This window comes from Nematolebias whitei, chromosome 2 (genome assembly GCF_014905685.2).
Source record: "Nematolebias whitei isolate Nwh7 chromosome 2, NemWhi1, whole genome shotgun sequence".
Classification (NCBI taxonomy): Eukaryota; Metazoa; Chordata; class Actinopteri; order Cyprinodontiformes; family Rivulidae; genus Nematolebias; species Nematolebias whitei.
This window is the reverse complement of record NC_056499.1, coordinates 2,916,531-2,937,552: the sequence shown is the minus strand read 5'-3', so window position 1 is coordinate 2,937,552 and position 21,022 is coordinate 2,916,531. Positions and strand designations below refer to the sequence as shown.

General features: G+C 40.2%; 2 protein-coding genes across 2 annotated transcripts in view; both read right to left on the bottom strand.

The window, feature by feature from the left end:
• sox6 (SRY-box transcription factor 6) overlaps positions 1-11,460 on the bottom strand; it is a 134,527-nt gene extending 123,067 nt beyond the window's left edge. The window contains exon 1 of the mRNA XM_037689504.1: positions 11,063-11,460. The gene's annotated coding sequence lies outside the window, so the exon portion shown is untranslated. The remainder of the gene's footprint in view (positions 1-11,062) is intronic.
• The window catches only part of plekha7b (pleckstrin homology domain containing, family A member 7b), a 127,813-nt gene that overhangs the window by 10,302 nt on the left and 96,489 nt on the right, over positions 1-21,022 (bottom strand). The gene's annotated exons all lie outside the window — the stretch shown is intronic.

Genomic DNA, 21,022 nt, shown 5'->3' with positions numbered 1-21,022 from the left:
TAAGCTAAATGTAGCCAAAGGCCGCATAGAAGCTAAATGTAGCAAAATGCTGCATAGAAGCTAAATGTAGCAAAAGGCTGCATAGAAGCTAAATGTAGCAAAAGGCTGCCTAGAAGCTAAATGTAAAAATTGCCATCTGAAATGAAAAAAATGAATCTAAAAATGAAAATATAAAACAACTTTAATCAAATTAAGTTGAGTTTATCTGAAAATGCAGAGTTATGTACGATGCATGGTCACTTTAAAGCACAAATACATTATAATTCAAGAATTTCAGCCTTATTATTATTTTTTTACGTCCACTTCTATTAAGCACAAGCTAATCATGGGGAAACACGAGTCGTGGACAACATTCTTAACCATTATTCTCTGCACTTTAAAAGCATAATTTAGTCCATTATGTAAGATAGCGTATAAGTCTATTGTCTATTCACTGCAGCACAAAGAGAGGAAATGGGCATAAAGTAACGCTGCAGTTTAGGCTGGAAGCACAGAAGGTGGCCAAGCAGAGCACAGAACAAGAGAATGAGAAAACGCTCTACACCCAGTGAGCTACAATGTGCCCTTTGTGACATAATGCACTCTGCACAGCAGATTGTGGAAAACAGTCTAAATTTTACTAGTTTGCATATCCAGCAATAACAATTGACATCACAACCACTACCTTATATTCCACATTTCTGGACCCGTTTCATATTTAGTAGAGAAGGCAGGGCGGGTGGGGGGTAAGAAAAACATTGTCAGCCAGTTATTATATTCTCATCATGTCCTGGAAGCCCATTACAACATGGCACAACCGACACTAAACTGGAGAAAGTCAGCAAGCGGAGGACTGAGGAAAATCCACCGCACTGTTCCAGCCTGCAAACAGTTCAAACAACAATCTGCAAATGCACATTCTGTTTGTTTAACTTCTGGTTGTCGTCAGGGTTTAGATTTTCTGCTCAAGTATTTACTGGGCTGCTGTGCGCCACCTTCGTGTCAGGCTGGGAACCTTCGGGTGCTGTTACCGAGTGACTGAAGAGAAAGTGGCTCTTATGAGCTGCAACTCAGACATTACTCTAAAATTGGTATTTAAAAAAAACAGGGGGCTCATATAAAACTTATTTTCACGTTAAATGTTTCTTGTTACTGTACTTGAAAGAAGAAGAAAAAAGCTCCACGTAAAATAGCCACTACTGCTCGTTACAAACAATAAATACAAATATTCATGTTGAAGCTAAAATAGTTCCAGTGCTTGTAAAATGTTTGAATTACGTATCCAATCATAAAATGACGTCATGTGTTAAAACACTTTAAGACATCTTATTTCAACTGAACAAAACAATCAGAATCACACACACAGACTGCTTAACATTCTTGAAGATGTGACTTATTGTGCATCTTGATTAAAATATGATGGTATATATGAATTTCATCAGACGCTCTCTCTGACTTCAACCTTGTTCTAATTTTGCAGCTCACTGTGAAGTCGATGAAATAAGAACAGCCATGAGCACAGTGTGTGTGGAATTTGTGTGTGTATGCACATGTGCTTGTGTGTGATGTGTGCATGTGTCCATATGTGTCCATATTTGCTCTCCACAATCGTCCCCTCCTCCTGCCCTAAATGTGGTTTTGGGCTGAGTGTGGCCAAACAGTAAAATGTCGAAATTGGAAAAAATATTACCCTTCTTTCTCTTGAATAGCAGAGAGATAAGCACCCTTTAGCAATGAAGCCGCTGGAGTTTAAGCTTATTATAAATACCTCGCGGAGCGCAGAAGCATGTACTGGAGAAATCAAAGGGAGTAATAGGCAGGTAAGCCAGTGTCATTTTAAGAAGGAAGTCAGTTGTGAAATTGTAAAAATCGTGAGGCCCCCACTGCCAATCTGCTTCCTGCAGAATGAATTTTAATGGCTGGGGCTATCACAGATCTGGAAAAGGTAGAAGTTTGTGAAGCAAAATGAAAAAAAAGAAACATTTAAAAAAAAAAATCATATGCTATTCTTTTCATTGATGGAGATTAATAATAATAAAAGCATGTCTCTTTGATTAAACAGTTCTGGCTTTCAGAAGAATGTGGGGTTCTTTGGAAGTGTTGAAGCTTCGTGAAGCAGACAGGCTGTGCAGAACATTCCTCATGGTTTCATGTTAAATTGGCTGTAAAAATCCACTCTCGTACGCTGGACTGAAACTATAAGAAAGGTCACTATATATTTCTCCTAGCTGTGTTTAAAATGCAAGAGCTGCTGATCAAATATGTGGATTTCTACGTGTACTAAAGAAAAACATCAGATGTAAGTTCCCAGTCATGTTCGGCTGTGCATTTTGTGTCTAATAGCTTAAGCCGTAAAGCTCCTCGCGGAGATCTGTTGTAAAGATGATACCATAACACAGTTGATCCGAGGCCACCCGACTCTGCAGCGCTCACACAATCTATAAAATACACGCACACACATGCACACACACCCAACACCCACTGGCTAATTCGTAGTGTTTTTTTTTTTCTCTCTGAATATTCATCCATGTTTCCACATCATCTGCAGGTTTCCTAATCACAGTCACTTCCCCTTTAATCACAGGGCTCTAATTAGGTCCTAATAAAGCAGTTTGCCATCCTCTTGGAGCGCCGGTGTGTCACTCATACATCAAGCCATGAAACACAATATTAAGGGGCTGTCAACCTGAAAAGAAAGCTCCTCCAGCAGCAGCAGTACAGATGCTGCAGGCACACCCTCTTACACTAATTGAAATTATTGAAAGCTCTGCTTACATGTGACACTTGGCCAGGTCTTAAACCATGGGCTGAAATGCGGCGGTGCAAGCATGCTGGCCGCGCCAGCGCTGAGGCTCTGTTGGTTTCTGTGATGTTAGATAATTGTTTAAACCTGAGTGAATATGGCACAAGTCTCATGCTGCTTGTTTTGCCAAGAGAGGGGGAAAAATGTTGTGCGTAGTTCTTGTTCTCCAGTTTCTTCCTTTCTAATTCAGTCCAGCTACGAGGAAAGCCTCAATGGTTTCATGTTCATTGTGGAGAACCAGTGTTGGAGATGAGGATCACTGACCATAAGTCGATATAATGATGACTGTTTAATTAGAAGCCTTTCTTTGGCCTGGCCATATTCCAAACTCCTCCACCCTGCAGATGGTAACCAATAAATTTAGCTTTTTTCAGATTGACGATGAATATTGTACTTCCCTCAAGTTCACCAAAGCCTAACCGAGAACACAATGCCTTTCTTCTCGCAGAAATAAAACCAAAACCGCAGCAATGCTGCACAAAAAAGCTGGTGAAGTTGCACTGCATCTTCATTTTTCGTTATTCATTTATTTCTTTATTTAAGAGAGTCATTTAGTTATTTAGTAGAGCCTTTTTGTTTCTGCATTAACGTTACAGTCAGCTGACTCTCAGCTTTTTATTCGTCCAAACCAGCCTGAACTTTTTCAGTAACTTTGCTAAAAGAAATAAAATAAAATGGGCAACAGTGTGCAAAGCCTTTCTGTCCAGCTCATCCACTCCAACCTCCACTATGTGAAGTTACACAAAACAACAATCTGCAAACTGCACCAAACATTCTGACCTAAAAGTTGCTGTGTTGTTATAATTTTTCGTTGCAGTTGGTTTAGTTTAGATCCATTACCTCATATGAACATCAATACATTGATTTTATTAGCTGAATATTTTAAAAGCCCTAACACAGCTTTCTCACTTTTACTCTCATTGATCATTGGATTAAGTTGAGGTACTTAACTTTTTTAGGCCAAAGCTTAAAGCTCATCCATCCATCCATCCATCCATCCACGCATCCTTCCATCATCTTTACCCGCGTCTTCCTTTTCAGGTCACGGGTGTCTCTGGTGCCCATGTCCAGCAGTCATTGTGTGAGAGATGGGGGACATCCTGGACAGGTCTCCAGTCCATCACAGGGACACATCGAGACAAACAACCATTCACTCTCACACCTAGGGACAATTTAGAGTTACCAGTCAGCCTAACATGCATGTTTTTGGTCTGTGGGAGGAAACTGGAGTATCTGGAGAAAACCCACGCAGCACGGAGAGAACATGCAAACTCCACCCAGAGAAATCCTCTGACGGGATTTGATCCGGCGACCTTCTTGCTGAGAGGCAGCAACTCTACCAACTTCACCACCGTGCAGCCGTCTAAAGATCATAAGTTCCAATGCGTCAAGTTGTGACTACAACTCTTGGCTCTTTTGGTTGGAAAACACTGAGTGCTTTTTAGAAATGTAAATGACAAGATGTCATTGCAGTGACTGAACTATTGCACAAAACACGTTAGCAAACGTTAGCAAATAACAACTACGGTGGTTTGCATATAACGGTGAAACGTAGGTTTGAGAGAGGCTACAGGGAAAGCAAATAAGGAATCTTTTATTAATCTGAGCATTTTTACTTTTCCACAGCATCATGTCATCTTCATGACCATTTGTTGTAGATATAACCAGCAGTCATTCGTTCCTCGTGCTGGTGTGGGTTAAAAAGAAGACGAGTCTTCACTTTCAAATACGAGACCACCCCGTCCTTCTTCTTCTGTCCACACCAATCTGTCAATCATCATCCTGAAAACAAGCCTCCTTCCATTTGTTTCTATACCCGTGACGCCTGGCAGAAACATCACTGCTTTGTGCGTGCATGTGTGCGTGCATGTGTGTTGTATGTGGGTGGGTGGCGTATGCCAGAGTGGCCGTCCCCTCAGACTGTCAAAAGGCCTCATGGGAAATTTACTGTTGAGCCAAACCACAAGCTCCGTCATTTCAGCAGATTTTTTTTTTTTGGGGGGGGGGGGGGGTCGCTAAAGGAGATTATCACAGATGACACTTTCTTTGGTTTCAGTGTGCAAGCTCAGAGTTACTGGGATTATTGTAACTCATTTTGTTATTAAATGTGCGGCAGAGAAAGTCTGAGGCTCCTTCGGTGTAAATCCAGAGCAGGTGAAGCGTTTCCACCCCCACCCCACCCCCCCAACAAAAGTGTCGAGCTTAAAGCACAAATTTACAGAAAACAAGCACAACAGTTTGTTTTAAGCTCAAAGTTCATATTTTTAAGCATCAATACCTCCCTTATGTTTGTCCATCCATCCATAATAAACATAAAAAAGAGTAAAAAATTAAGGACAAACAAACACATCAGTGATTTCATCTAGAATATTTTAAACTTAGAGGGATCTGATGCAACCCCCCCTCACCAACATCATTATTTGTGCAGAATCTCAAGTATTACAGTTCGTTCTTAGATCATCTTTTCACCAGCAGGGTCTACCCCCCCATTTACTCAGTGCACGTTTGAAAGGATCACGACGAGAGACAAAGAGCAACATGAAGACAGTGACGAGTAGAAAGCTCACGGCTGCTGCGCCGAAGCCATTTTCTCAGGATGTGCATTAAGAGCAGATCCACAACACATCCATGAAGAAAAGAGTCAGCAGGAAACAAAAGGGCTTGAGCAGATGCTGCAGTTAACTTCATCAGAACTTCAGCCACAAGAGCATTACCGTCTATTCCCGCACTCTCCTCCTTCTTTGTCACTTTCATTTATTTTTGGCACATTAGTGTTTTCCACAGGGAAATTTGATTTCGGGCCCAATACCTCCTTTTCTTTTCCACAACGTCCTGCCTTCTTTAGATGTCGCAGTAGCTGCTCCATGATGCGAGTGGGCTGATCAGTATTTGTTTCCATCCAAGAGCATGAACACACACATGCACCCCCCCCCCCCCCACACACACACACACACACACACACTTTCTCTCTCTAGAGAGAATGAATTTTCTACAACAAAGTGTGTTTGTGTTTAGGTCTAAAGACGCTCGTGTGCAACAAGTGTGTTAACATTTAAGGTACGTTGTCACGTTATAGTGCTGCATGTGCTCACTCTTGTTTTTAACAATTTCTCCACAAACTTCATGATCAATGTGGAAACTGAACTTCCTGTACGTTCATGTGTCAACAAGGTGTTTGTGCAGAGATACGCTCTTCCAACGAGCACAGGTGCAACTTTACACACCTGAAGAAAAAAAGTATTGTTTTCCAAGAAAGCGTCACAACCTTTGACACTAGTTTCCTATTTTTAGTTATAACCATGAAGAATATTTCCATCTTTTGTCAGATCAAGCATGCACCAACTGTTAAATTTTATCAATCAGCTCTAACAAGATGACGTTTGAGAAGTTAAATGTCATTTCATCCATGATGCTCATGATGAACCCAGAACCTTCTGGTTAAATGTGCTGCAGGAGGATTATGCACAGCTTAAATTGTCCATAATTGTACCATTTCTCATTTATTAAAAGATTAGGGGTTTTCTCACATTAAATCCATGTCACAGTTTCCCAATTTGGCCCAAGTTCGGTTGCTCCCTCCAAGGCTCTGGTTTGCCCGTGGGATGGTTACAAACACAATGGGTTGGTGTGGGAGGGGGGCTGGTTGTGATGGTGGGGGGTGGGGGTGGGGGGTCACAAGGAAAACGCTTGTTGTGAAGCTTTTGTATGCGAGCAGTGCAAAAGCCCACATTACACTAATCTCTTCTCCCTTCTTCTCTCACAAGACACATCCTCAGCGCTTCAGAGACTCTTCAAGTCTAAAGACTTCTTCTTCTTCTTCATTTTATTTTTTCCAAAAGTCAAAGCTGCATCAAGGTCACTTGCAGGCACATAAACGCCATATATCTATCTATGAATACAAAGACAAACAAACTTCTTTGGTATTTTAACTGAAACAACAGTAAAATGGCTGCAGTTGGTGATAACTGTTACCAAAGCAAAACCCAAAGTAATCTATGCAATAATGAGAAACAGGAGCAAACAAGATGCATCTGAAAACTAGAAGGACAAAAACTAACCACTAAATGTGTTTCCATTCTCCTCTTTTTAAACCAATATCAAGTGCAGAATCCAAATATGAGCAAAAACAACACAAATGTTTGGTTAAAATTCAGTTTCAACCACCTGCACTCTTTTCACACGAGCTGACAGTTCTCAGCCTTGGTCTTTATGCTGTGCAAACGTGTGTGTGTGTGTGCGTGCGTGCGTGTGTGTGTGCGCCGAGACTCCAAAATCCACCACATTTTAATTAGTGCCCGGCTGCACTGCGCGCCCCTTTGATATGGAAATGCAGGCGACCATCTTCACACAGCCACTGTACAAATCTTCATTTGATTCATAAAAACAATGAGCCTCACTAATTCCTCCACCTGATTACAGTCCCCGACCTGCGCGTGTCAGAGACGTGCAGCCACCAACGCCTCTCTGATTTATTCTACATATTAATGTGTAATTTAAGAAAAGACGCTTTGGATAAAAAAAACAACAACTGGCTACTTACTGTTGCATTTTGAAGTCAAAGTTAATTATGCACAAATATATGGACTGAGAGAATACGTCCAATTATTTTGTGAAAAACTAATTCAGTGGGAGAGTGAATGATACAGATCAAAATGGGCCACTTAGGTTACTTGTGCAATTATGCACGTCCTGTGATGATACACGTATTTTGATCTGTAATCCTTTAATGTCAGCAATACTGTTCACTTGCAGCAACCAGAGGGACATGAAGATGTAAAGGAAGAGAAACCACGGCTGCTCTTCTCTATGAACAGTAAGTGTTATAAATGCAGCAGGTGAGGTTCGTTTCTAAATTTAACACAAAACTACAAGTTACATTTTTAACCAAAGAAAAAGAGCACAATGGAAAAGCTCTCAGATTGTAGAAAATGTTAATAAAATTCAGAAAATTAATTATGCTGAAGATCAAAATGTTTCTTTTGGATGGCTGGCCTGTTTTTGTTCACGAGCATAAAGACATTGTTCCTCAGGTGACCCTTAGTTGTATCTCATTTTCTCCTGCTTGGAAACAAGTGGCCTTTAAAAACATACTGTAATGTGGAGCCTTTAATCACTGACATCATCCAGATCAGAAAGTTCTGGTGAAAGGGACAAACGTCCCTGTCCTCCCACAGCACAGACATGCTGCGGCATCTCCCATTAGTTTTGATCATTGTTGAAATTCTCCGCAGCAAATCAGATAACACTTAGAAAGACAGCTGTCACAACATGTGCTGCCACATTTATTATCTGCTGCTCTCTCCTCCTCTTATTTACCTCCTCATGCTGTTTATCACAAGCTCTAAAACCACCACAAGAAAGGAGTCCCAGTGCACCCCCCAGCAGTCACCGCTCTCCTTCGACATTGTCTGTAAGACATCATAAAACTGCAGGTTCTGGTCCCGTGTCAGTTTGTTCAGTGGAGACACTTCGGTGCATAGAAATGGGATATTCCAAAACCAACAGCGGTGTTTACTCAGGTCAAAAACACACTTGCTAAATATCTGGGGGACGGAAAATACAACTTATTTGTGCACATACACCAAGGCATAAATCGAATCTGTCGCATGAGCACACATGATAAAGCCAAGATGGATTTACAAAAAAACTAAAAAATCAAATGAGATCTCAGACTTTGTATACATTTTCTGACATGCATGTCTCACTGATAGACATGAGAGGCTCAGTATCCGTGCTGCAGAATTATACTCCACAGAGAAATGCTTTTGAAAATGATTTTCATGAAATCAGCTTCTCAGAGGAGTTAAGCTGTTTGGGATATCGTTTTCAGTTTGGCAGGAAAACACAGATTGTGTACAAAGAGCAAGGCCGTGGAACGAAACCACACTTTTATTCGCAGCCTTTATGATTTAAGAAAACTGCAGATGTTTTTTCTCCTCCTGTTAAATAAAATAACGCGTTCTGAATACCTGTGACAAGAGTCGTTTTTGTACTTTGGAGATTTCAAAAGTGGAAAATTTCCAGCAAGCATTTATGTGTAAATATGAGCAAGTCATTAAAAACATTTCACACGAATCACGCAAAGAAAACGTTTCTTTCTGCATATTGCTGCAGTGTTTGCTCTTTAATCTCAGTGATTCCCGCAGGAGTTTTCAACTGAGCCCACCTCCTCGTGTGGACAGATTAAAGAAAAAACACAAGCGGTTCATTTCAGATGAACTCATCAGCTTCACTCACATCTATTAAAAACAGTGAAGACAGTGATTTTGGTTTAACAGAAGGAGAAAAGAACTCAGCAGCAAAGTTTATCACCTGAACTGAGTGAAGGATGTGTTTGGACATGTGAGACAGGTGTGCCCCCCCCATGCCAAAATGAAAGTCCTAAAATGTTTGAACTTATTTTGACACTTCAGCGTCTCTAAATGTTCTCTCAGTCCAGGTGAGGGATATGATGTCTTATTGCTCACTATTAGAAACAAAATCAGATAATTATTAAATAAAATAGACGATGTCATGAACTAAATGTGTCTTTGGTGTCGTGCAGTTTGTATCTGAAGGTAGCAACAATTTTATGTGTTTACTTGTAATAACAATAAATTGTTCTGAACTGAGTTAATTAGAAATAATTTAAAGGGCTCTCAAAATACCAACAATAAACAGTTATGACAAAGAGCAGAACAACTGCAAAAAAACGTGATTAATTAAAAAAATATTCACTAAAAGCCGAGCTGAGCTGCATCAAAGCTGAAGATTAAAAAAGTCGCTTCTTTTTTTATTGGGGGGGGGGGGGGGGTCACGCTGAGCTGCAGCCGTCAGAGACAACTCTTCCAGAGACACAGTCCGGTGTCCCTGTATAGCTGCAATCAGGACCATGTGCTGAACGGGCAGTCTAATTATAAACGTGTCTCCAGAACCGCCTTACCTTATGAGGAGACCTGCAGAACCGGCAGCGCGCGCGCGACGGCAGAGGAGGGCAACAACAAGAAAATAAACTTTTCAACTCCTCCGAGCAAAAAGAGCAGTTGGTGTGATGCGCAGTTTAAAGCAGAGAACAGATGATTATTAACTGGCAACAGGTGGTGGAAATAAGAATAAACAGGACAGCGTGCGCTCACATGATAAACAGAAGTTATTGCGAGTGTCTAAACATTTACAAAGCTTTCATTTCATTTTTTATTTTTCTCATGAGGAGGTTATAAAATAAGCTCGTGCTTTTGGAGGGCCGGGTTTATGAAGTGTTTCTGTGAAAAGTCTCAATAAAAAGCTGCTTTTTAAGCATCGTTTACTCATTTAGGATTTCCTTTATTTTAAAAAATACAAAAAATATATTTTGTAAATATTTGATTTTTACTTTGATAAATATAAACAATATATACGTATTTAATTCATTTAAATATACACTTCTTTAACGGCCTGGGCATCCCAAAACATTTGTTTTAATTTAGTCTGTTTATTGTTGTTGTTTATTTATTTATTTACATGTGGCAGAAAAAAAAATGGTTAGAAGATGTGGATGTTACTAAATGTAAAACTGTCCGAGTTTATATTCCGGCTCAGATTGTTGAATTTAATTTATGACTTTATGCATTCTTGGGGGGGTTGGGGGGGTCGGTTCCCCTCCGAGCCCTGAGAAAGTTCAGGCGCGCGCCTGAAAACAACTTTTGGAGTCAAAACAAAAAATCACGGAGACTTTAACGAGGATGAAACGTGCACGGAGACTGAGACTTGTCTTGTCCACACCGCGCACGGAGACAGGTCTGCCCGTGCGCGTGTCCGCTCTGTGGACAGAAGGGAAACTGCGAGCAGCGGAGGAAAGTTGCGCGACATCATCATGGAAACGTCCTTTATTTACACCTTTAAAGAGTCCGCGCGCGCGCGCCAGCTGCGACATGGGGGGGGGGGGGGGGGGGGGCTCGGCTTGCTCATTATCTAAACCCCAAAAAGTGAACTTGAAGATAATGTACAACTTTCAAGAGACTTTTTTTCAGACTTTCCGGATGTCTTAAAGTTGACTCGAACTCTTCGTCCCGCGCGCGCTGCCATTATTTAGATAAAAACAAATAAATAAATAAATAAATAAAAAGTGTCGCAACAACCAAAGCTTGACGCTCGTTCTCCGCCGCACTCGTGCGTCTCGTGTGAGTTGTGCGCGTGGAGAAGTTTGTATCGGCGCGTGGTGACGCGGCGCGGCGCGCGCGGGACGCCTCGCTGACAGCTCGACTTTCAGGAATCAGCGCTGGAAGAAACAAAAAAACATCTCGGAACAACGACACGATTTACCTGGAAGCTGTGGGCCGTGGAGAAGACAGCTGCGCGTCCTTCCTCGTGCGCTCAAAACTCTAAACACTCGACTTTAAACTTTAAGATTTCAAAGGAAATAAAAATAAAAAGCGGAGCTTTCTGTTGAGCGAAAACTTGAGTGAGCGCGGGGGAACAGGAGCGGGTTCCGTCCTCTCTCCCTCTCTCTCCCTCTCTCGCTCTGTCTGTGAAGTTCAGTTGTCCAAAACTACAAGTGCCTTTTGTTGTTCCGTCTACTATCTGCTCTTTATCTCCCTCCCCTCGCGCGCACGCACAGGACAAGAAGAAGAAGAGTCGCGCCGGAGCTGCTGTCAATCTTGGCGATCAATGCGCGCAGCCATGTCGCGAGTATTCAAAGCATTTCCCGTCGCGCAACATCAGAAAGTGAGTGGCCAGGCATTGATCTGAGGAAGAGAGAGGCAGGACTCCCCCCTCCTCCCCCCTCCTCCCCCCTCCTACCAGACACAAGAAAGAGAGAGGGAGAGAGAGGGAGGGATCTACTGTGAAATAAAAGTAAAGACAGGATGATGCTTCTGTCCCGTTTGAGTTCTGAGGACAAATGATGTCTCTGTCTCCTCTTTATGAGACATGTCCTGTTGGGACACTTTTCTTTTTGCCCTCTGAGACAGAGAGAGGGGGAGAGAGAGGGAGAGAGTCCAGAATTAAAGTTAATTTGTGTAAAAATGAACTTCTGAGAGCATTCAGCCTTAAATCTGAAATAAAACAATTCAGTCTGACTGATTTTATTTTTTAATGTTTTAATTTTCACTCAAAAGTCCCAAACCGAATCTCTTTTTTTTTTTTAATTCTACAAGATTTATTTTAGATCATATATATTTTTACTCAACTAATACATTTTTCTCCAGTTATGTTTTATCGTTATAATTTTATAGTAGAGCAGTTTTTACATTTTAAAACATTGTGTTAAAATAAAAGCCTAATTATGTCTTTGATAGATTTGTTTAAAACTAAAGATCGATTTTAAAAGAGGAAATCTGCCCTTCCTCAAGAAAAAACATCACCTTGTTTATTTTGTTTGACAGTTTTACTTATCTACTGCAAATACAATAATCAATACTCATGCAAATTAAATCAATAAGATGTTTGCATTTGTTTAAATAAATTATTAAAACAATATTGTTCATTGTAAACAGAAAAATGACCTTTAGATAATATATGAAATTAAAACAAAGGCACGTTGACACAACAGAAGCTTTTATTGTCCCGAGTGAACATCTGGATTAAATTATCAGCAAGGGGGGGGGGGGGGGGGGGGACTACTTTCTGCAGAAATATTATTTTAAAGGACTAAATATGGAGGTTAAATAGTTGTCATTAAATCAAAATCTAACTGGAGAAAGATCCTGGTGAGAAACTGACGAGAATAAAAGAAATGATCAAGTTACAAACAGGAGAGAGGAGAGGGGAGAGGGGAGAGGGGGACTAACGGAGGAGAGACATGGAGCTGAAAGAGGGAGGAGGAGGAGAAGAGAAGGAGAAGAGAAGGAGGAGAGAATAACAGAAGAGGAGGGGGAGAGAAAAGAAGGAGGACAGAGGAGAGAGGAAGGGAGAGAGATAGAAAAAAGAAGATCAAACTCTGACTTTTCTTTCTTTCTTTCTCTTTCTTTTCTTTCTCTTCCTTCCTTCCTTCCTTGCTTCCTTCCTTCCTTCCTTCCTTGCTTCCTTCCTTCCTTCCTTGCTTCCTTCCTTCCTTCCTTCCTTCCTTGCTTCCTTCCTTGCTTCCTTCCTTTCTTCCTTGCTTCCTTCCTTGCTTCCTTCCTTGCTTCCTTCCTTTCTTCCTTGCTTCCTTCCTTGCTTCCTTCCTTCCTTCTGAAGAACACCTCAGAAAGTTTCTTCATACCAACAGAGAACTTCTTACTCCTAACTTTGTTCTCCTCCTGCAGACTCTGAGAACTTGAAGCTCCTCAGAACAGTCTCCTCACCTGGATGAGGCTTCAGCGCATCATGTTTACATCCTGACATGTAAACATAAATAATCAACAAGCTGGCTGTGTTTGTTGGTGATGGTCTGTGTCTCTGCTCAGAGTGCTGGAAGGAGGAGCGGACTTTTTTCTGTTTCTGCCCGGACTCTTGAGCGCGTTGAACGGACCTCACGCGCCACCTTTTGGACGCAAAAGGAAAGTTCCTGCAGGTGTTTCTCCTGCAGCACGTGCCCATCACTTTAAGCTTTTTCAAGCAAACCTTAAACAAACCCGAATGTTTTCTTGTGCTGGGTCTCCAGTGAACTAAAAGGCAGTCTTTGACTGCATGTGCACTTTTTTAAGGATTGCAAAGTATTACAATAAAACATAAAAAGATAACCTGAGCTACAGTGAACGGTGCAGAGTTTACTTGTTCCAAATGTATAAACTCTGCAGTGTGGGTCCACACTCAACATAAACAAGATACTTTTATCTACAAAATATATGCAGCAAATCTGAGTGTAGACACAAAAACCACTTCCTGATCCAAACAGCTCGTCCATGGAGCTCCCCTGGTCGACTATTTTCAGTCGCTTCCATCTTAATGCACGTGGAACAATTCAAGCTGGTTGGCATCCCAGTCCATCCCTGTGGTGGACTGGAGACATGTCCAGGGTGTCCCCCGCCTCTTACACAGTGATGGCTTGATGGGCACCAGTGACCCCCGTGACCCAAAAAGGAAGTAGCAGGTAAAGATGATGGATGGATGATGGATGGATGGATGGATGGATGGACACATAATGTATGATTTTTTTTGTCTCACTTTATGAATTCTTTCTTGACATCCATGACATCACAATGAGTAGCTTTAAAATAGTAATTTAGTTAAAAAATGTTGCAACAAGGTTTTTATTTTGCTCGTCAGACTCTATCGTTCTCGTGCAACCGAGCAGGCGCCAGTAAATGCAGGTTTTCTCCAAACATACCGTTTTTACCGAGGTGACTGTACGGCTTCGACTCTGCAGCTCAGATGGTAAAGTGCATGAAGCCTGCACAAGACAGTCCAACTTGTTGGGGGGTATACGAGGCAGACACATTTGCATACCCTGTGAGTCTTTGATGCATCTTCAAATTCAAGTCTAGCCCATAAATATTTGAAAAGGAGAGTGCATGAAAATCAACATTTTTGTTACATTAAATTAACATGTGTTCTTCCCCCTGTTCTGCATGGTTAATTAGAGAACACCATTCAGTCGGTGAGTGAGGATGAGAGCGTGAGGGGTGGGGAGGGAGGGGGGCCTGCTTTGATTACTGTGCACCCAGAGCAGGTTTTTAAAGGTGGGCCGCTGATTCCTGTTAGGAACACGTCCATTGGTCCTTCAACGAGCTTCACAATTATCTCAATTTGAAAGGAGGCACAGTTTAAAAGTTCTGCTCTCAAATCTTTGACAATTTAAAACAAGTTAACATCAGCTGTCCCTTTTCACAGGACAAGAGTTCGAGTTAATTTATTCACATTTAGACACGCAGCAAAGGCATTTATTGATTATTTTCAATAGGTGTTGATGAAGTTCATGTATTATAATAAAGCGATTTTTGTTTGTGGGCATCGCTAAAAACACTTTAAGATTAGTCAATCAACCTTTATTTCTACAGGTTAATCCCATTGAGCCTCGAGGACTCATTTACAAGAGAGACCTGATTTCAACAAAGAAAGATGACAACAATGGACAACAGCAACAACAATAAACAGTTATAAAAAAGCATACTACAGTTTTTTTTTTGTTTGTTTGTTTTTTTAACAAATAGGATGGCTAAAAGGAAAAGGTAACAAAACAAAAAACAGCTAGATTCCAAGACAAATGTAGAAAACTAAAAACAGGAACATGTCTGCATTGGTCCCTGCCAGGTGTCCAACAGATTCTTAATCAGATTTCTTAATCTTATTAGAACAAATAAATGCAGTTAAATAGGCAGACAGTCAAAGCAAGAGGATTTTATTTTTAAAAATTAAAAATAAAGTAAGTCAACTTCTAAAAATGTGATTGTTAATCTAAATTAGTGATTGCTGCTTCACCACAAAAAGAACATCCTTGGATTTTTGCAACACGAGCTAAGATTAAAACACATTTAACAGAATGTAAGAAGATCATTAATAATGAACAGTTGAATAATCTGAAATAAAAAACGCACTGACCTCTGTCAGCGAGACTCGTGCTCCATAACAAGCTGCGCTCACTAAAAGGCCCACATCCACAAAACCAACACCGAATGCCAGCGTGTGCAATTAACTCCAACAGGATTTGCATTCATGTAAATCATCTTCCTCCCGGTTGGACTTGTGATGTGAAATGCTCTGTTCTCATTAGTTGACCCAAATCTCTGGTTGTAACTCTGGATTTCATCAAAGTTTAGTCAGGATCTAATATTTCCTTTCAAGTTAACAGCAAACCACTGATTAACCGTGTAGAAAAAAGGCGTGCATCATGTCGATTTTAATTATATACTTACCAGTGACATCATCACACGGTCTGTGTCAACAACAACACAAATGCACAGATTATTAAGAAATGTGAATGGATGTAGTTTGAACACACAACTCGCTCTCTGATAACAGGTGGTGTTGAGAACGTGTTTGTTGTTCATGTGGAACAGGAAGAATAAAGTTAATCATGTAGATTAAATTAAAAAAAAAGATTTTCTGCATCTTGGCAGAATTCTTGAGTTCCTCTTTAACGTCAACAAATACATCACCCCTGATGTGTCACCGTTCACTGCTCTGTAAGATACTAAATCCATTGCTTTTACACATTAGTTTGTAAATTCAAACACTAAAAAGTACTTGCTGTAATTTGGTGTTTGTGTGTGCGGAGCTGCTAGATTAAAGCGGAGGCCCAGGGGCATTTGCTTCATTTGCAAAGCAATTGCCTTTAAGTACAAAAGCCCAATTCACTGTAGGTATTGTAAAATATTTCCATTTAGGGAACATGGAAATGTTCATTTATTGTTTATATATATATATATATATATACATATATATACATATATTGTTTGAAATAAAAGGGTGCCATCTCAAATTTACACCTGCAATTTTTACTAAACAAATTACACTCTTTATATTTATTGGCAGATTTAATTTAGTCATTTACACTTAATAATTAACTCGTCATTTAAAAAGCTAAAAAAAGAGTCTTTAAATTCAGATTCCTTGAAAGCTTGCTCGTCATGGTGCTGCATGAATGCCATTCGGCCTCCTCCCTATTCTTTTCACATAGCTGCATACGATGGGAAGAATATTCAGTGATTCCTCGCTCTTAAATAATTTACCCCATTCCATTTCTTACATATTAAAAACGAACCACGTGTGGGACTTGAAAAATGATAAAACAGCATAAAATACTGTTTTGAAATCAAAGCACCTATTGCGTCGGCGTTCTTGGTTTTGTATTTGCACAATTGGACTGAGCTCCCAACAGCGAGGCACCGGCTGTGTTTCCACTTGTAGTCTCACAAAGTCAACGGTGAGGAACAATAAAATTTATCTGAGTGAGGTATCACTGGGAATTTCCTCTGCCATGCTAAAACTGTGAATATTTGACTAAATCTTTGCGCAGCGACGTGAACAACGCAGACCTGAGAACAAGGCCAGACTCCTCAGCGTGTTGTCAACGGGCTCTCTCTTTCAATCAAAACCAAAAAGGAAGAGAAACTCAAAGCCACAGCCAAATCTTAATCGATTCAAACTAACTGCAAACAATGACACAAGGCTGTTTTTCTACATTTTTAAATGAGGCATTTTATTTCTGCTACTTAACATCTTTTATTTACACGTTGCTAAAACGACTCTCAAACAAACATCCCTGTCAGGATACTGAGCAGCAGTTTCTCCTCCTCTGAAAAAAAAAGGTCTTTCTGGAGCCAGTAAGTATTTAGTAGTGGATTAATGCAGAAGGCCTTAATTGCATTTAACAGAACAGGAACCAATTAGCATAATAGGCCCTTTTCATTCTCTTTGAAGTCCAAGAGCGTAGAATAACAAATGTATATGAACCACCAGCCAAACGTCAATACATGGAAATGCCACAATCCTCAGTGGAAGGTCTTGGGTGAATTTTTATTTCTTGTTTGCAAGCAGGGGGAAAACCTTCCATTTTCTTGCAAAATAAGCACTAGAGAGGATACGGTTGGACTTGTAGCAAGCAGGGCCAGCAGGCTCTGTGGGGCGCGGGTCCTGGAGGAGAGGGAGGGGTGGATGCAGCTGCTCAGGGAGGGGCATCCATCCTCTCAGGTGTTTTTAGACTGCAGCTCCACGTGAAGGAGTGAAAATAATTACTCTCCAATTAAAGATAGAGATGTCACTTGGGGAAGGAGCTGAACCACAAAGGCTTGATGAGGAAAAGGAGGTTATCATATCAGTTCATCAGTGCAGGTGGTGGTGGTGGTGGTTCATGATAACATGATAAATAATTGTGCAGAAAGCTGCAGTATTTAGCAATAGCAGCCCACTTCCTTTTTCTTTTCAACATTCATTCCATATTATTTTCCTTTTGAACCTGAAGTTCAATACATGTACTTCTCAGAGGTTTCTTTTACAATTGCAATGAAGACATAGTTCATGATTTAAAGATATGAGTTCTGTACTTCAGGATCCAGAGTTATTAGCATCTACCTTCTTGGTTGAAAATACATGGAATTAAAAATGCCTTTTGAGACGGAGAAAGCTTTGAACTTAAGAAACATTTCAAGAAGCTTCCCTCTTTCTTTTTTATTTTTTGTATTGAAACTTCACATCCTTTGAGCATGCCATAGTTTGGTTCCCCTTTTTCAAATAATAGAATGAAGTTTATTAGGTCAAGGCAATCAACGTGAACGTTCAAAGAGAATCTCGGAGCCACGAAGAGTCCACGGTTTGCACTTTGTCTTTGCGCATGAGTTGAATAAAAATATAGTCACTAAACAGCAGTCCTGAAAAGTATCTGGGAGAAATGGTTGTTTTAGGATTAATAGTTGATCAGTGACATTTCAACAGAGAAACGCTGAAAAGAAGTGACTTCTGTCAAACTCTTGTTCATTGTCTAATAATAAAAAATTAAATTAATTATCATTACATCCCATGATAAAACTTCTTACCTTCTGCCCTCCTGTTGGTCGTCCAGGTTTACTTGTTAGCTGAATATGTATATAAAAACAAGTTTTTCTATCTGTCATTGCTCAGAACGATGGCTCACTGGTTAGCACGGCTGGCTCACAGCAAGAAGGTCCTGGACTCAATCCCCTGTGTGGAGTTTGCATGTTCTCCTCATGTTTGCCCAGGTTTTCTCCGGATACTCCGGTTTCCTCCCACAGTTCAAAAACATGCATGGCAGGCTGCCTTCAGGCCCAGGCCTCCCCTGCAAAATAGATCTGTGATCTCAGTGGGATTTTCCTGGTTAAATAAGTTTAATAACGACTGATTTGAAGAGATGTTGATGCAACATGAAGATCCAAGTTGAATAAAGACCCACAATGAGCTCACTGGACTTCCCCTGGATGTTTTACTGAATCAGGAGGCTGTTTTACTAAACCTAGACAAGGGATTAAGTCAGTCTTTTGCTATATTTAGCTTAATCTATCCTTAATTTGGTTTCATAAAAGAAGAGATGGATTACCATGGGGATTTATTTTGTATAAAATGTATTTACTTTATTAAATAAAGATGATGAAACTTGTACAGTGATAGCTGATGTAGTGATAAAAAGGCTGATGCTTATATAGAGCAGGTGGTAAATCAATGGCATGTTGCCTGTGTTGTTGCAGTTGTTAAGGTAACCGACTTCCTGTTGCTCCTTTTGAGCTTTGTGAAACCAACTAAACCCACCAAGATGTTCTGATAAGACCAGCTCGTGTCTTCTCTGATTCTGTGTTACTTAATTATTATACTATTTTAAAATAGCCCCAACATCTGTATCTAGAAAGGTACTGTATTCAAAGTCCACATCAGGCCAGAATGTGCTAATGTTTGCCAGTTTGATGCAAATGCATCGGCGTGGACAGAACCGAGCAGAGTCTCAACACTTAGCCTCGCTCTTTACATTTCACCAGGAAAAAATCTTCCTGTCACACAACGATTTAGTCACTGATGCTGAAGTTTAAAAAAAAAAAAGTGTCACATTTGATTGATTAGTTGTATCTTCAGGACTCTCCAGCTTATAAAATGAAATTCATTCAATTAAAAATCCTGGATTAAAAATATGAAATAAATACATATATCATGAAAGAGACACTGTTAACATCTTTAATATCTTTATAAATCTCACTTGCTCAAACGTCTCATGTCACAAAAACACGGTGACGGCTGTTTTCATCCCACGTCAGCAAAAATAAGGGTAACTCTGGCGAAGAAGGCTGGCAGTGCAGCGGGTACCATACATACACAAAGGATTTCATGAGGTGTGGTGGAGGAATATTATCCATAAAAAACACTCGTTTTATGATGCATTTAACTTTCTAGCTTCCTGACTGGATACTAATAATAATAATCCTAAGAAAAACTCCTGTTGGTTCGTGATCTAGAACCAGTAAAAGTACTGTGGTCATATAGAAACCTTAAACAATGTAAAATTCACAGGTGCATTAAAACTGTAGAAAATAATCTTTATTATTTAAGAGATTAACATCTGTTAGACATTTTCATAGAAGAGCAGCTCCCATAATTTAACTTTACTCCAGAAAACTTTCAGCAGCTTGAAACACGACGAGTCAGTCCTGAGTGAGCCTCAACCTAAATGTTTACTACAGTTTGTTTTTTCTATATTTGCATCAAGATGTCCAAATTTTACTGATGATGGGGGAAGAGGATCCAGTTTTCTGGTGTCGTCATGGAGTAGCACCTCAGTGTCCAGAAATAGCTTGAGCTAAAATGAAGAGACAAAAAAAAAAAAAAACCAGTAAATATAAATACATTTAATTGAAAACCAGTAGTTGTTTATTATTATTAGTATTATTAATGATTAATAGTATCAAAACAACAAATGGACTCTCAGTAAAAAACCTGTAGGACTGAAACACTAGTGCTCTTTAAGTGGTTGTTGGGTTTTAAAATGCAACATACCTGTACAATACAGCAGAGGACTTTAAAATAAAGTTAATATAAGGTGAGATATAAAAAAAACATCACATAATTAATGTGCATGAGTGACTAAACTGCCTGATTTATAATATAATCCTCCACTCGTACGACTTTCATGATGACTAGCTGTTGGTGCAGCCGTCATTGTGGTTGTTTCTGCTCGTACTTTTAAAACTTCATAAGAATTCAACCTGCAGCTCCAAAGTGTCAGCTTGTTCTTTAAAACATGGCCACTATAAAAACTTCTACAATCCACTGGCAAACTTTTTAATTTCAAACATGGGCTGCAGGAACTAGAAAGAATAAATCACATCCACAACAATGCAGTGACAACATGCAGCTGCTCAAAGAAGCTTCGCAGCAGGAGCCCCCGACCAGCAGGACACAGATCAACGTGCAGCAAGACATTTGCATCATGACCACTATAAATGTTGGAAAAGATACACATTTATTAAAAAGTAGAAAAAGTTTTTACCCGTATAAACACAACAACACACTGTAATGATCACTGTTTGCTTTGCTGCACTTTTCCTCACCTGCAACATAAACCAGAAGGTAAACAGAAACGGTCAGGAAGAGAGGGGAGCTCTGGAGGAACTAAGATCTGAGCCGGACGTGTTCCCATTTCTGGCTGCTGTTTCTTGAGTTAGCATTTTGATTATCTGTATTTTTGATTTCGTTCCTTTAGTTGTTTCTAATTATTCAGTTTCATCCATCCATTATCTTTACCCGCTTCTTCCTTTTTGGGTCGTGTGGTCACTGGTGCCCATGTCCAGCAATCACTGTGTGAGAGGCGGGGGACACCCTGGACAGGTCTCCAGTCCACCACAGGGACACACAGAGACAAACAACCATTCTCTCTCTTTCACCTAGAGACAATTTAGAGTTACCAATCAGCCTAACATGCATGTT